The sequence below is a fragment of the Triticum aestivum genome, chromosome 6A, assembly GCF_018294505.1.
Source record: "Triticum aestivum cultivar Chinese Spring chromosome 6A, IWGSC CS RefSeq v2.1, whole genome shotgun sequence".
NCBI lineage: Eukaryota > Viridiplantae > Streptophyta > Magnoliopsida > Poales > Poaceae > Triticum > Triticum aestivum.
This window is the reverse complement of record NC_057809.1, coordinates 607747403-607760607: the sequence shown is the minus strand read 5'-3', so window position 1 is coordinate 607760607 and position 13205 is coordinate 607747403.

The following is a 13205-nucleotide window of genomic DNA, read 5'->3' as shown; positions in this document are numbered from 1 at the left end:
TTTATAAGCAATTACAAGTCCCAGGTTGCTGCAAGCATAACAACCCGGTCCTTGGGGGCTACATATATGGAGTACTCAGTTTATATGATTGAGATGAACAAACCGGATTTCGTCAAGGTTAAAACACTTATTGGAGCAAGTCTTAAGTTATCACTATGTTCTCCCCTTAAGACTTGGGGGCTACAGGTATTATGCACATAAAGGAGGAACATCTTCATTTTATCAGTTTTGAGTAAATCAGGAAGATCAATTACATGACCCGGTGTCGACAACAATTATGACCCGGTGCCATCAATATTTATAAACCAGCCATTTTGGTAATATTAAACCGGCAAGTTTTTACATCTTCAAACCAGCTGAATATCAGATGAATATTTCAAGACCAATATTTCTTAAACCGGTGCTTTGGAAGCCGACTCAAGTGGATTATTCTTCACAATATTTTTCTGTGAGAAACCAATGTCAGCAAATTGAGTATGACGCTGGCTTATTGACCTGGATTTTCTAGAAGGAGGAAATGACAAGGACTTAAGTATGATCAGGTGCCGGTTTACAAGAATTCTTAACCCGGAGCACAACCTGTCAAGTTTGTTCTTGTGTTTATTTTACAGGATCAGTTTAACATGGATAAATCCAAATTAAACTGGGGGCTAATGTCGGGGATATACCCCGTGGCGTAAACCAGCCGGAAGTATAACCCGGCCGGACTGGACGACTCACTGGTAACCCGCCCGGAGCTTGGCGGTTCACGGGCTACCCGCCCGGTCTTGGCGGTTCATTAGTAACTCGGCGGGCGGGTCAGATGGATGACGAGGCCCATGGCCCAGAAGGCCGGTTCACGTTTAATGGTGGGCCGGTTTATGAGGAAAGCACAAGGAATATTCCCTTACAAAGGAAGCAAGACTAGGACTCCACTTGTAATAGAGTAATCCTAATCCAACTAGGACTAGTCATGTAAACCGCCCCTTCAACATATATAAGGAGGGGCAGGGCTCCCCAAAGAGGGAGAGACTACAAGTAGGAAACAATCTCTAGGGCTAGACACAAAGAGCCAGTTTACAGCGTCTCCCTCGTGATGATAATGAGACCTAGCCACAAACAACATGTAGGGCTATTCCGGATGATGTTTCCCGGGGCCCGAAGCTGTCTAAATCCTTGTCTTGTGTGTTGATCCGCCCCGCATCTCTCGTCCCACTCAACCCCTCTCAAGCTACCACATAGATGCGTTGGCCTCGCGACTAAGTCCTGACACTAAGGACATCTACCGTGACAAATCCACGACACTTGACTTGACCATTAGTTTGCGGGTGATAGACAGAAGCATAATCGAGCTTGATGCCCATGTTGCTGCACCAAAGTTTCACCTCGTCGACTGTAAAGTTTGTGTCGTTGTCATTGATGATGCTGTGGGGGACGCCATAGCGGTGTACGACCCCGGATATGAAGTCTATCACCGGTCTAGATTCAGCCGTTTTGACAGGTTTAGCTTCTATGCATTTGATGAATTTATCCACCATGACCAGTAAGTATTTTTTTCTTATGGGTTCCCCCTTTAAGGGGTCCGACCATATCAAGCCCCCAGACCGCGAAGGGCCAAGTAATGGGGATTGTTTGGAGAGCGGTAGGCGGCATATGGCTTTGGTATGCACAATAGTTGGCAACCGATGCAATGCTGGACCAGATGTTGTGCATCTGGCCGGGCCATCGGCCAATAAAAACCTGTACGGAAGGCCTTGCTTACAAGGGCCCGGGCTGCGGCGTGATGGCCGCCGAGTCCGGCATGGATTTCTGCCAAAATCTTCCGCCCTTCCTCTTCGGAGATGCACCTTTGAAGGACTCCGATAGTGCTTTTCTTATGAAGCTCTCCCTCGTGGACCTTGTAGGCTTTAGATCGCCGCACTATGCAGCGTGCCTCATTTTGGTCCTCGGGTAGTTCCTGCCTGGTTAGGTAGGCCAGGAATGGTTCTGTCCACGGGGCGATGACGGCCATTATTACGTGGGTTGAAGGTGTTATTTCGATGGCAGAGCCTCCGATTGTGTCAGAGTGTTCGGTATCTGGGGTTGTGGTCGGGTCCGGACCATTGTTACCGGTGTCCCCTTCCCATACCACGGATGGTTTAAACAGTTTTTCCAGGAAGATGTTCGGTGGGACAGGGTCGCGTTTAGCGCCGATACGGGCGAGGATGTCCGCCGCCTGGTTGTTTTCCCGAGCCACATGGTGGAATTCAAGCCCCTCGAACCGAGCTGACATTTTGAGGATGGTGTTGCGATATGCCTCCATTTTTGGATCCTTGGCATAGAAGTCTCCATTTATTTGGGATATTGCGAGGTTCGAGTCCCCACGCACCTCCAGGCGTTGAATGCCCATGGAGACTGCCATCCGGAGACCGTGTAATAGGGCCTCGTATTCGGCTGCGTTATTGGAGTCTGTATATAGTATTTGGCGTACGTTGCACTGTATCTTCGGTGGGGGACGTCAGGACGATGCCAGCCCCCAGACTAGCCAGCATTTTAGAGCCGTCGAAGTGCATGATCCAATTGGAGTATGCGCCGTACTCTTTAGGGAGTTCGGCTTATGTCCATTCGGCTACGAAATCGGCTAGTACTTGCGACTTAATGGCTCGCCGTGGTTTATATGTTATGTGGAACGGGAGGAGCTCGATAGCCCATTTGGCAATCCGGTCCGTGGCATCGCGGTTGCTTATTATGTCGTTGAGTGTTACTTCGGAGGCCACCGTAATTGAACACTCTTGAAAGTAGTGTCGTAATTTCCGGGATGCCATGAATACCGCATATGCTATCTTTTGATAATGTGGGTACCGTGATTTGCATGGAGTGAGGACGGTGGATACATAATATACCGGCTTTTGAAGTGGGATTTTATGTCCGTCCATCTCTCGTTCGACGACGAGCACTGCGCTTACAACTTGGTGAGTTGCCACTATATATAATAGCATTGGTTCGCCAACAGTTGGGGCGGCCAAGATTGGGTTGGTGGCCAGGATGGCTTTTATTTCTTCCAGTCCAGCCGTGGTTGCGACCGTCCACTCGAAGTGTTCGGTGCGCCGAAGAAGGCGATAAAGGGGGAGTTTCTTTTCTCCTAGTCGGGAGATAAAGCGGCTTAAAGCCGCCACACATCCAGTTAACTTCTGGATTTGCTTGAGGTCAGTTGGGATAGCCAACTGCGACAGAGCCCGGATTTTGGCCGGATTTGCTTGAGTTCCTCTGCTGGAGACGATAAAGCCCAGGAGCTTTCCGGCGGGTACGCCGAAAACGCATTTTTCCGGATTGAGCTTAATGTCGTATGTTCGGATATTGTCGAACGTGAGCCTCAAGTCATCTATTAAGGAGTCGACGTGTCTGGTTTTAATGACCACATCGTCAACGTATGCCTCCACTGTTTTGCCGATCTGCTTTTCCAGACATGTCTGAATCATGCGCTAATACGTTGCGCCAGCGTTTTTGAGCCCGGAGGGCATTGTGTTAAAACAGAAGGGGCCGTATGGAGTGATAAATGCCTTTGCGGCTTGGTCGGACTCCGCCATCTTAATTTGGTGGTAACTGGAGTATGCGTCGAGGAAGCACAATGAGTCGTGTCCTGCGGTAGCGTCGATAATTTGATCGATGCGAGGGAGGGGAAGGGAACCTTTGGGCAAGCCTTATTAAGGTCCTTGAAGTCGACGCATAGGCGCCAGGATTTGTCCTTCTTTGGCACCATCACCAGGTTTGCTAGCCAGTACGGATGCTTTATTTCTCTAATGAATCTGGCCTCCAGTAATTTGTCTAGCTCCTCTCCATGGCTTGTCGCTTAGGTTCGGAGAAGCGCCGAAGAGTCTACTTGACCGGCCTGATTCCTTTTAGAATGTTAAGGTATGCTCAGCCAGCCTGCGTGGGATTCCTGTCATGTCTGAAGGATGCCAGGCGAATATGTCCCAATTCTCGCGCAGGAACTCCCGTAGTGCGGTGTCTACGGTGGGGTTTAACTGTGCCCCAATGGACGCTGTTTTTGTGGGGCCATTGGATGGACTTGGAATTTGACTATTTCATCTGCTGGTTTGAAGGAGGTGGACTTGGATATTTTGTCTAGTATCACGTCGTCCCTGTCCACTATGGAGCGCAGCACTGTTAACTCCTCTGCCACAAGGGCTTCGGAGAATGCCTTGAGGGACAATGCGGCTGTTTTGTTCTCGGCGCGGAGTGCTATGTCCGGATCACTAGCTAGAGTGATGATTCCATTGGGTCCAGGCATTTTGACCTTCATGTACCCGTAATGGGGTATGGCTTGAAAAATCGTGAATGCCTCCTGCCGTAGAAGGGCGTGGTATCCGCTACTGAACGGGGCCACTAGGAATGTGATTTCTTCGGACCTGTAATTCTCCAAAGTGCCGAATACCACATCTAGTGTGATTTTCCCAGCGCAACGTGCCTCCTAACTAGGGATGATTCCTCGGAAGGTCGTGGTGCTTTGCTCAATACGGTTGCTGTCTATTTCCATTTTTTGAGAGTCTCCTCATAAATGAGGTTTAATCTGCTACCGTCGTCCATGAGCACTTTAGTGAGCCGAAGCTGTCCACAATTGGACTGAGGACCGGAGCGACTGGTGCTCGGGCTATTTGGAATTTAGGTTCATCACTGGAATTGAAAGTAATGGCCGTGTCGCTCCATGGATTTATTGTTGCTACGTGGCAGACTTCGGCAAGGCTGCAGAGTGGTCGCTTACGCCTATTATTTGAGGCGAAGGTCTCGAAGACTGCTAATACTGTGTTGTTATCCGCGAGAGGTGTTCTGGGGTGTTTTGGATGAGGAGATCCTCACTGCTCTTGGCCACCTGCCGGAGTACCCAACATGCTCTAAGGCTATGTGTTGGTATGGTGTCCGCTGTACTATGAATTTTGCAGGGCCCGTTAAGCCATCCCTCCAATACTGTTCCATGCCCTGTAGTGGGCTTTTGCTTCTTTGTAATTGAGTCGGGCGACTTATGAGAGTGCACCCTTTTAGTTCGGACTGGGGATTTTGTCAGAGCCGGATTGTCCCAAAATTGTGTTTGGGTTTTCCAGGCGCTTTCCATCGCACAATATTTTCGTACTATGGCCGCCAAGTCAGCGAAGTGTGCTATGTCACGGCGACTTATGGCGTTGAGGATTCCCTTGTCCGTGCAATTGTTGCAAAAAACAAAATTGCGTCTTCCTCGCGACAGTCCTTGAACTTGTTCATTACAAGGAGGAATCTGGCCCAATAGTGATGTACTGTCTCTCGGGGCGCTTGCCTAATGTGGGAAAGATCGTTTGTATCTGGGTGGGTGGATTTAAGTCCAGACCTTGACCCAATCTGAGATCCCGGGGCAGGGGAGTTTCCGATCTTGGAAGTTCGGTCTCCGGGATGTTGCTCCGCGGGTTCGGTATGCAACCTGATTCTAGGTTTAGGATTAGGGCCATGTCCTCCCGTGAGTGGGTATCCGGCTCGGAGAGCTCGGGAATCCGGACATAGTTCGTCCTCAGGATAGAGGGAGAACCGTCGTGTTGCTCCTCCACCACCGCTATTTGATGGGTGACCGGCGGAGAGTTAATCTCCCTTTGGTCGGGTTTAAGCCCGATCTGATCGTAGTCCGTAGCGACTCCCAGAGCGGTGATGCGATCCAAAAGCTCATTCAAAGAGGAGAGCTCCATTGGATCCATCTGCTCGGTGAATTTTGAGCCGATGTGGAGGCTATTTTCGATGACCTGAGAAGTCATCGTCGGCGCAACGGCGGAGCGGGCGGTCATGACAAAGCCGCCTAGTCGGAGAGTTTGGCCTACAGTCAGGGCTCCCCCAGAAGTGATGTTGTCCTTAACAACGAGACAAGCCATCCCCCCTTATGATGACGGCACAGTGGAACTCTCAATGAAAGCACCAATGTCGGTGTCAAAACCGGCGGATCTCGGGTAGGGGGTCCCGAACCGTGCGTCTAAGGCAGATGGTAACAAGAAGCAGGGGACACGATGTTTACCCAGGTTCGGGCCCTCTTGATGGAGATAATACCCTACGTCCTGCTTGATTGTTCTTGATGATATGAGTATTACAAGAGTTGATCTACCACAAGATCGTAGAGGCTAAACCCTAAAACCTAGCCTATGGTATGAGTGTATGTTGTCTTATGAACTAAACCCTCCGGTTTATATAGACACCGGACGGGGCTAGGGTTACACAGAGTCGGTTACAAGGAAGGAGATCTTCATATCCGTATTGCCTAGCTTGCCTTCCACGCCAAGGAGAGTCCCATCCGGACACGGGACGAAGTCTTCAATCTTGTATCTTCATAGTCCAATAGTCCGGCCGAAGGATATAGTCCGGCTGTCCCGAGAACCCCCAATCCAGGACTCCCTCAAACCCCCATGTTGAGCCTTCGTGAGAACTCCGATAATAAAAGGATGATGGAAAGGAAGCAAAGATTGAGAGAACAAGAATTGAAATCTTGCAATGATTTAGACGGACCTTCGGGACGAAATAATTGAGAGAGCTCTGATCTCTGAAAAGAAAAGATGAAGCATCTCGAACCGAGAATGTGATATGATCAACAACTCCAGAAAGAAGAAATTAATCACTTGAATGAAACAAGAATAAGAATTAAGTTATGCATATCCTTCACCAATTTAAATTGATGGCCAGCAATGGATTTGATATACTACTTATTCTCATTGAAAAGGATTAAAGAGAGATATAGCGCAAACTTGGAAGGTCTTCAACGAACCACCGACAGGATTGGAAAGAATGAATGAATTGATATGATAACCAAGGAATAGAACTCTTGAACGAACCACCATAAGAATTGAAAATGAACATAGCAAAGGCACAATTCACCGGGAAGAATTTGGAAAACGAATGAAGATACTTGAGGGGATTTAGATACAAGAGAACGAAGAGATCACGAGCTGATTAGAGGGTACTTGAACGATGCACCGGTAAGATTTGGAGAACGAGAGCTGAAAGCTGGAGTGAATAATTTCTGAGATGATGGGCTTCGGAGAATCAAACTGAAAAGACTCGAATTGCTCCGTATGGGTGAAAAGAATTCTCACAATCGAAAACAATTAAGAGAGGATGGCAACAAGTTAGAACAACGCATCTTTGAGAGAACGGATAAGATTGAAGAGAAACTCTTCTTCGGTCTTCAAATCCGAGAATGACGACGAGAAACACCACCATGATAATTGATGAGACACCCTGAGAGAATGAAAAGTGAAGAGGTTGAGCCAATAATGAAAACAATTTGAAAGATCTTGGAGAAACCATCTGACTGATGATGATCCATTCTTACGTCAAACTTCTAAAAGAATTTGAGAATAGCTCCGGGAAAATTAGAAGAGTCAGGTAAGATCCTAGAAAAAGACATGTGGGTTAGGGCCCACTCAAAAGATACACCGTTGTACAATTTAAAAGAGAGATTGCACCGGTTGAATTAAATGGCTTGAATGAGATAACGATCTTGAAATAGCTTGAACGGATTAAGAATGGAAATACGAATCTCCTGAGATATCTTCCGTACTCCAGAATAAATGAATAGCGAGAAGTGGATGATTAAGAGGTGCACCGGCATGAGAAAACATTTGGAACGAGGAAAGGGTATGATCGACAAAGCTTGAATTGAATCAACCGGAGAAGAAAAGAGAATGAAGAATAACAAACTTGAAGCTCCGTTAGTATCTTCCTGAGAATCACCGGATAAGAGTCTTCACGGAAAAGAATGGAGAGACTTCCCATCAATAACATGATACTTGATTAAGAAATCCGAGTCCTTGAAGGAAAAGGGTGGGAGGGTGGGAAAAACAAAGAAAACTTGGGACAGATGAAACAAACACCGTTGACGAAAACTAATATTGGATCTTGCGAATGGGAAAAATGATAGGATCATCTTGAAGAGAATCGCACCGGTTGGAAAGAATTGACATGACAATCTCGATGATCATGAAGGATTAGCGTCCACATAGAAATATGAGAACACCGCTTAGAAAGAGATATGGAATCAACATTTGACTTCGAAGCAACTCGAGTACGAAAACAAAGGATTTGGCTTGAAGAATAAGGCGGAACAAATACTTATGATAGAGATTTACCCAATCCCATAAGCCAGAACAAATACATATGATAGAGATTTACCCAATCCCATATCATGCATCTGTCGGGAAGATATTCTAGGAGCTACTTGAATTCCCACCTATAAACTCCCGAAACTTTCTGGTTATGCAATCAGGTGTTGGGGATACAAAGGAAGCATAATATCTCACCCAAATTAACAATCACTACATTCAGCTGTATCCATCCTTCAACACATAACCAAGAAACCTTCGGAAATTATGTACCTCAACCTTTCAAAAGCATCCGTTATACGAGTTATGGCAATACTCCCGAACTCCCGCCCCAGTACTAGGTGGCGTCGAGGTTATCTCACCAACAACTGCATAAAAAGATATTTTCGATGTTGGAGAACTCAGGTATTCCAGAACTGCAATGATAGAATTGTGACGAAAACACTACGGAGCTCAACTCCCCGGGACACTGCCACAACCCCTAAATATCAGGAGGCACCAAGAACAATGTTCTCGTCACAATAATATCAGAACGATCCCAAGATACCCGCGTGATCCCAAAAAAATCGTGAAAATTTGAGGAGAGGAAAGACAAAAAATCTATGTCAGGAGGCCTCACCAGAGCGACGAGGGGACTGAGGAGTAAAAAGAATCCTACTCTCCAATATATATAATCCTAAGACTCAAAACATTTTTTTCTAGACTCCACAATGTCAACGATTCGATCAAGCAGGGGGCTCCTAAGTCGGGGATGGCTTTGATTACCAACTTGTCACACCCACGATGTGGCTATATCTCCCACGTGTTGAGGCAAGACTTAGAGGCATAACCGCATGGTGGTTTTGTCGCAAGAGGGGTAATCTTCACACAATCCCATGTACTGAATAAGAAAGGGATAGAGAGTTGGCTTACAATCGCCACTTCACACAAATAACAAGTTAAACATACATCATCCAGAGTACAATCAAGGTCCAACTACGGAACCAAAATAAAAGAAGACAACCCCAAATGCTAGATCCCTGATCATCCCAACTGGGTTCCACTACTGATCATCAGGAAACGAAACACAGTAACGACCAAGGTCCTCGTCGGACTCCCACTTGAGTTCGGTAGCATCACCTGCACTGGTATCATCGGTACCTGCAACTGTTTGGAAGTATCCGTGAGTCATGAGGACTCATCAATCTCACACCCGCGAGATCAAGACTATTTAAGATTATGGGTAGGATAAGGTAGTGAGGTGGAGCTGCAGCAAGCGATAAGCAAATATGGTGGCTAACATACGCAAATAAGATTAGATGAGAAGCTACACAACGGTCGAGAAGCTAGAAGTGATCAAGAAGTGATCCTGAAGCTACTTACGTTCAAACATAAGCCAAAACCGTGTTCACTTCCCAGACTCCGCCGAAAAGAGACCATCACCGCTACACACGCAGTTGATTCATTTTAATTAAGTCAAGTGTCAAGTTCTCTACAACCGGATATTAACAAATTCCCATCTGCCACATAACCACAGGCACGGCTCTCGAAATTTTATACCCTGCAGGGGTGTCCCTACTTAGCCCATCACAAGCTCTCACGGTCAACGAAGGATATTCCTTCTCCCGGAATGACCCGATCAGTCTCGGAATCCCGGTTACAAGACATTTCTACAATGGTAAAACGAGACCAGCAAAGCCGCTCGAATGTGCCGACAAATCCCGATAGGAGCTGCACATATCTCGTTCTCAGGGCACACCGGATGAGCAATCCGTACAACTAAAACCAGCCCTCAAGTTTCCTCGAGGTGGCGCTACAAAGGGCTCTAGTCTGGACCTACACTCAGAGGAGCACTGGCCCGGGGGGTTAAATTAAAGATGACCCTTGAGTCTGCAGAACCCAAGGGAAAAAGGCTTAGGTGGCAAATGTTAAAAACCAAGGTTGGGCCCTGCTGTAGGAGTTTTATTCAAAGCGAACTGTCAAGGGGGTCCCATAACCCCAACCGCGTAAGGAACACAAAATCAAGGTACATAACACCGGTATGACCGAAAGTAGGGCGGCAAGAGTGGAACAAAACACCAGGCATAAGGCCGAGCCTTCCACCCTTTACCAAGTATATAGATGCATTAATTAAAATAAGAGATATTGTGATATACCAACATATCCATGTTCCAACATGGAACAAACTTCAACTTCACCTACAACTAACAACGCTATAAGAGGGGCTGAGCAAAAGCGGTAACATAGCCAAACAATGGTTTGCTAGGAAGGTGGGTTAGAGGCTTGACATGGAACTATGAGAGGCATGATATAACAAGTGGTAGGTAGGGCGACATAGCGATAGAACGAACAACTAGCAAGCAAAGATAGAAGTGATATCGAGGGTATGGTCATCTTGCCTGCAATGTTCTCAGAGTTTTTGAAAGCTTGATCCTCGTTAGCTTACTCAACAAGTTCCTCATTCACGTACTCGTCTCCCGGCTCTACCCAAAGCAAGAACACAAGCAACGAAATAACAATCAATCACGATGCAATGCAGAAGCAACATGATGCTAGACATGGCATGGAATGCAAGATATGATGTGCAATGCATATGCATGCTCCGGAAGGGAAAAAATATCAAGGCATCAACTTGTCATAAAAAGTATGCCGCTGGAAAGATGAGGTGATTTCGGTCGAAATCGATATAAGGATCACCGGAAACTGATGCACGGTTTGCAAATGACACAATACAAGGATGATGCAAATCTGCGATTAACAGCATGATAACACTTAGAATGCAACAAGAAACTAAGTTACTGCACTCCAACATAGCAACAAAGAATATGAGCATGAAGTACACATGAAGCTATTCAAAACATGAACAATAAGCTCCTGCTAGTTCTCACTAGAACAAGCTCAAAATAGCATGGCAAAAATGCAAATGATATCAGCTTCACAGGCTTAGAGAAATTACTAACATGGCAAAACATCATCATATAGCAATGTTTAGAGCTAGCAAACAACATGCTACAGGGACATATCATGGCAAAAAAAGGCAGGAAATGCTTCTACTAAATTCACTTAACAAAACTCCCTTACTGTACATGAGCCAAAAAGTCACAGAATATATGATGGCACCCATGTAAACATAGCAAGTTTTATAAACAGATTCAGACTTAGTGAAATTCAGGACATGGCAAAAACAGATTCATGATAGCAACTTTGCAAGCTCATGCCACTTACCGCAAAGAATTACATGAAAACACAAGCATACCAACAGTGAGACGACATGTGCATTAAGCTAAACATGGCAAGAGAAAGTTCATTGGATGCAAGGATCACTAGCAAAACACATGGCAATATTGATTAACATGTTAACAATCTGTCAAGAATAAAATATAGCAAAATTAGAGCATGTCAATGACAATCTAGAACACTCCATAATTGCAACCAGAGGCATTAATGGATAGAGCATAACCATATGTTCAAAACATCCTTACTGAAGTATCTCAAAATAAGCATGGATCTCATGGTAGTAACAAGTTTACATGGCATCAAAATAACATCAGAATAAGGACTTAGCAAAATCCTAAGTGCCTGAAAACAGTAACATCACGGAGACTACTTTGCATGCTTGTGCTAGTCACCACATAGATCACAAAAATACAAGACTTGCACCTCAGAAAATACATGTAGACATCATGCTCATAAGATGCACACACAAAATGCAACAAAAATGACAAATCTCCATGTTCTGTCAAGAACCAGCAATTAACATTTTATAGCACTCTTGGAACGAGGAAAATGGCATCAATATGGACAGTAACATGCATGCAAACACCACTAACATGAAGAGCATCACGAGACTAACACCTTGACATATCATATGCATGAAACAAAGCTACGGTCATCGAGATATGGCATGAAGAAGAGGGCATAAAAATGTCACTGGGAAAAAGACTTGGAAGAAAATATACCCTCTGAAAACTTGACGGGTCGTTCCGGGACGGAGTGGTGCGGCTCGGGGACGCGGCATTTGGTTGGAGGGAGCGGTGGATCTCATCCCACTCCGGCTCCGGCGACGGCGGGGCGGATCCGGTGAGGTGCACCGGCGAGGAGGAGACCGGTGGAGGCGCGGGAGGTGGCTGGGGAGGTCTGGGACGGCCGGATCCGGTCCGGCCCGATCGGATATGTGGTGACGGCGGCGGTCGGCGGTGCTCCAGCGAGCAGCAACGCCGGCGGAGGTGGTTTGGGCAGCGGGGCGGCGCAACAGGGCGGCGACGAGCTCCGACGCGAACACGGGGGCGACGGCGGCGCACGGCGTGCGGGCACGGCGGTGTACGGGCGCGGCGGCGGCCAGCGGACTATCATCGGCGAGCGAGCTGCGGGGCGGCTCGGGCGCAACGCGGTGCGAGCGGCGCAAGGGCGAGCGCGCGGGTTCGACGGCGTGCGGGGACGGGCCAACCGTGGGCTGCAGCGGGCCGCGATGCAGTGGGAGGAGAGAAAGGGCGGCGGAGCTGGCGTCGCGAGGTGGGATTGGCCCGGGGCGGCGGCGCGGACATGTCCGGCGCGGGATGGATGTGTCCAGCGGCGCGAGGATGAAGATAGCTAGGGTTTCGTCCGCGAAAAATGGAGGGGGTGTTTATATAGGTAGAGGGAGCTAGAAGAGTCCAAATGAGGTGCAGTTTTCGCCCACACGATCGTGATCCAAGGACGGAGAGCATGGAGGGGGTTTAGCTGGGTTAGTGAGCTGTTTTGGAGGGGTGTTGGTATGCAACAAGAAGGGCCTTTGCGGTTACCCGGTTAACCGTTGGGGCTTCAAACAACCTCCAAATGGAACGAAATTTGACAGACGGTCTACCGGTGATGCACGAAGGCCACTTGACAAATCTCGACCCATTCCGGGAATGTTTTTCTCCTGCTCACGAAACGAGATTAGAGGGATGCAACGGGGCATGAGAGAGCGTCGGATTGCGAAACGGACAACGGGGAAAATGATCGGATGCATGAGACGAAGACGTATGCAAAAGGGATGCACATGATGATATGATATGAAATGCATGACATGAACAAAATGCAAAACAAAAGACAAAAACCCGACCATGAATGCAATATCATAACACATAGCCGAAAATGGCAAGAGTCGGCGTTACAATTATGGAAAGTTACATCCGGGGTGTT